At 37.5% G+C, this 4,315-nt stretch overlaps 1 non-coding gene across 1 annotated transcript; it reads right to left on the bottom strand.

The window, feature by feature from the left end:
• Positions 1 to 328: 328 nt before the first annotated feature.
• On the bottom strand, positions 329 to 400 carry TRNAM-CAU (transfer RNA methionine (anticodon CAU)). The gene has a single exon. It is a non-coding gene; the product is annotated as a tRNA-Met (tRNA).
• Between the last annotated feature and the right edge of the window lie 3,915 nt (positions 401 to 4,315).

The raw sequence follows: 4,315 nt of genomic DNA, 5'->3' as shown, positions 1-4,315 counted from the left end.
TTAAGGTACTTGATTATTTGGAAATGTTTTTTATTAAACTATTTATTATTATCAAATATTATATTTTTGGATGAAACACTACAAATACTTAAATAGAAAGTAAAAAGGCCAAATTATGTGGATGGAAACGTAGATTCTACAGGAGCATTTAATAAACCAAGAGAAATCGAAGTGGCAAAAATACATTGAAGGGGAATCAAAAGGTCAGTTCAGTTCTATCTTTATGAAAAGTTGGCAATAAAAGCTCAATCAACAGAATCGAAGGGACAAAAATATATAGAGGAAATCAAAAAGTTTGTTTAAAAAACGCAAGGAAGCTTTTCTCTTATATCAGAGCCAGGTTTCGATCCTGGGACCTGTGGGTTATGGGCCCACCACGCTTCCGCTGCGCCACTCTGATTTGTTGATATTAATTATCAAACAGTTTATATAACAAAGATCAACGTTTAACTCGAAGTATTTTTCTGGTTCAGGTTTCGGTTCTACCCTCTTCCTGATTGATTTCACTGTTACTCTTATCAATAATTGATTAATTTTTTTTTCACAAAATGAATTTCATTGAAGTCCCACTTGTAGGAGGTGGCAGTCCCGAGGTTGTGTGACTGGTGTGGTTGCATAGGGCCTCCAATTGAAATGCATTAACTACCTTATAGTTGAATGTACTAGTGTGATTCATGTTTTATTAACAATGAAAATTAGGCTTGTTAAACATATTAGTTTAGAATTTGGATACCAATATAAAGACATTTATATGTCCATGAAACTAAAGATCCAAAACCCAACTCAAATTTTGTAATTGTATTGTAGTTAATTGTATATGAATTTCTAAAAAACAAAAAGATAATTTTGTAGGGGGTATTCCAATTTACCCCTTTTCTTACCCGCCTTGTAATTTCACCCATTTGACCCGTCTATAAGTTATATCTGTAATCAATCAAATACATAATGATATATAAGATGATCTAAAAAATTGGTACATCAAGCCGCTGAAAGAAAATAATTCAGGCAGTTGTGCAAAATGGGTACCTTCCCACAATGAACAGGGCAGCCCAATGGTGCATGATACAACAGAGTTAAGGCGATCCTTTGTTGGTTGTCTAGCCTCACTACAAGAATTTTGATCTTTAGTGGCGACGTGTGTCGCCGCTAAAGGTCCAACATGTCGGCACTAAAGAGTTGTCGTTGTTGGTTTGTTGCTGATGCTCCATTGCTCGCCGCTATTGCTCTCCGTTGCTGCTACAGATGTGTCACCGTTAATGCTCTTTGTCGTCACTAAACGTGTCGCCGCTATTTATATGTATTTCTATTCGTACAAATACACATATACATACATAATACACATACAAAATGCACATATACATACATAAAATACATTCAAAATACACACACACACAAATGCACATACGAATACACATCCACATCTACAAACACAAAATACACATCTACAAAATCAATATTTTGGCAGGAACAGTGATGGTGGCGATATATTCCGGCAAGAAGGGTGTATGGAGAAGAGAAAAGGAAAAGAAAAGGAGAAAAATGGAGTAGAGAAGGGTGAAATTGCGAAGTTTTCTGTGAAATTCTGATGAGGTCGACGATCGTGAGCAGAGAGAAGAAGGGTAAACACAGAAGATTGGGAAAGAAAGTGAGAACGAAGAGGGTTTTATTGTCGGCGACCTTTAGCGGCGACGCGTACTCATTGGCGGTGACACATGGGAGGGGAAAACAACGCGGGGTTTTCTAAGTCGTTGGATCATCGCTTAAATCGACAGATGTGATTGAAATGACGTGGATCGCCAAAATAAGCTTTTAGCGGTGACGCGCACTCTTTAGCGGCGACACACCGGAGGGAAATCAACGTGGGATTTCTTATGGGATCCTAGTAGTAGGATCATCTCTTAAACCGATGGATGAGATTAAAATGGCATAGATCACCAACAAAAGCCTTTAGAAGCGACAACATTAGCGGTGGCAGATATTTTTAGCGGCGACAAAACGCGTTTGTTTTTTGTCGCCGCTAAAAGTCCCCGTCGCCGCTAAAGGCGTCGCTGATATTGCCGATTATTCTTGTAGTGACCGGGTCAAAAGCATGTTACACCTGCAAAAAGTTTGCAATGAAAGCATTTGACTAAATCAATCTAATTAGTATTATCAAAAAGACTAAGGTAGTGTTTTGCAATGAAAGCATTTTGACTAAATCAATCTAATTAGTATTATGAAGAAGACTAAGATAGTGTTTTGTATGATCGAATCAGGAACGAAAAGAAATACTCATTCTATTGGAATGAAAAAGTTATTTGTTTTCCTTAATGGAATGAAATATTTTAAGGTAAAAGAAAATTTATTTGTTTTCCTGATGAAATGTAATGGACCATTTTTTAAGAAATGTAATGGACCATTTTTTAAGAAATGCGATTCATTCCATTTCGATAATTTTCATTCCTTTGTGGGGTGGGTAGGGTTTTTCTATATAGAATGAAGTGAAAAATTGCAATTCAATCCGCTTTATTGACAATTCTATTTTAACAAAAATTGCAATTTTAATAAACTTACAGTTTTGTTTCTAATAATAAATAGAAAATATAAATTTTATTATAATCTTGTTAAGGTCTTATTGTTCATTGTGTTCATCTTATTAGAGTTCTAAATGTAAATTTCATTTATTATAAGTAGAGCCAAAATATATACTATAGGGTTAATGTCATAAAAATCCTCTAGTTTTCAGGGTTTTGTCGGTTTTGCCAAAAGTTAAATTTTATATATTAACTTCACAAAAAACCCATAAGTTTTTGTAACGCCGTGTTTCGAATAAAGTCCTAAGTCGAGGCCGTGGCCTGAAGAGCGGTCATCATAAGGATTAGGGCCTTTATAAAGGTAAGATTTAGGCCCATTTGGATGTGGATAATGTAGATATGTGACCCAATAGCTCGGTTTGCACTTTGGGGTCAAGGGTAAAATGGGAGTGTAGTGTTTCAGACTTCTTTTATGCATTTTGGCTTTCAGTTCGGTTGGGTTTCATGTTAAATAAATTTTATAAAAGTGTGGGGCTTCTCGTTACCTATCCATGGATATAAGGATCGTCAGAATAAGAGTTATAACGAAGAAGTTATGACCTTTGGAAGTTTTGTGGTTTTCAGGCTTAGCCGAGTACACAGAGCGTACACAAAGCGTACGCGGGGCGTACTAAGTGAAGAAGGAGTACGCCGGGCGTACCTTGGAGTATGTTGGGCATACCGACCATGATGGTCGAGAATGTTCTTCGGAGTATGCTAGGCGTACCAAATGTACGTTGGGCGTACGCCAATCAGATCAGGACACTATTTTAGGGTCTTGGACCCTATTTAAACACCTTATCTCATAACCTAACCCTAATATCTTCAGCCTCCACCCCTCTGAACCCTAGAAATCGTCCTCAATCATCCATGGTGACATTTTGGAGCTCATGAAGTCCATTTTTGGAGTATTTGGTCCATTTCCAAGAAGGTGGAGTTGATGCAAAGATGGGGGATCAAGGAGAAGCTTATGGATCTTGTTTTTGTGACTCATTTTCAGCTTAATGAAGGTATAAAGCTTTGAACTTGATCATTCATCTCTTAGATCTACCACTTATGGATTTTGGTTCTTTTTTGGTCCCAAGGATGAAGCTTTATGGTTCAAATCCGATACTTCGGCTTAGGGTTGCCACCATTGGTGCTATTTGAGTCCCTAAGGCAGAAAGTTGCCATCTTTGAGGTCATAATGGGTTCATACAAGAGTTATGGCTATTTTTATGAAAGTAGATTGCTATACCTTGAGTATTGGGTTCGTGTGGGTCATATAAGTCACCAAGTCAGTGACTTTATGGATTAAGACGTTAAGTAGAACTCATATCTATAATTTGGTCCCTTGGTTTGAAGCATTAAGTGCTTAATAGAAAAAAGGACTTAACAAAGGAGTACGCTGGGCGTACAAGTTGGTACGCGCAACATACAAGTCACGAACCTTGTACGCGTTGCGTACTCAGTCAGGATGGGTTTCGCAAATGGGTTTCGAGTTTTGGGCTGTTTATGGACTAAACGGAATAGGGCCTTTGTTGGACATTGTAAATAAAATATTTTGGGCCAGATAGTGATATTGGATCATGAGGTTAGGCCCAATAAGGAAGTTGGGCCCAATTTAGTAAATTGGGCCAATAATGGACTTTATATTGAGACCTTCAAGTCAAGGACTTCGTATTGGGCCTTGGCCCAATAAAGAGAACGTATTTAATGGGGAATGTGGACACTTAGTCAAGGGAGTAAGGTTGGGTATTAACCTAGTATTTATTATGTGACTT

The sequence above is a fragment of the Lactuca sativa genome, chromosome 9, assembly GCF_002870075.4.
Source record: "Lactuca sativa cultivar Salinas chromosome 9, Lsat_Salinas_v11, whole genome shotgun sequence".
Lineage (NCBI taxonomy): Eukaryota > Viridiplantae > Streptophyta > Magnoliopsida > Asterales > Asteraceae > Lactuca > Lactuca sativa.
The sequence above is the reverse complement of the archived record's forward strand: the minus strand, read 5'-3'. Positions and strand labels throughout refer to the sequence as shown.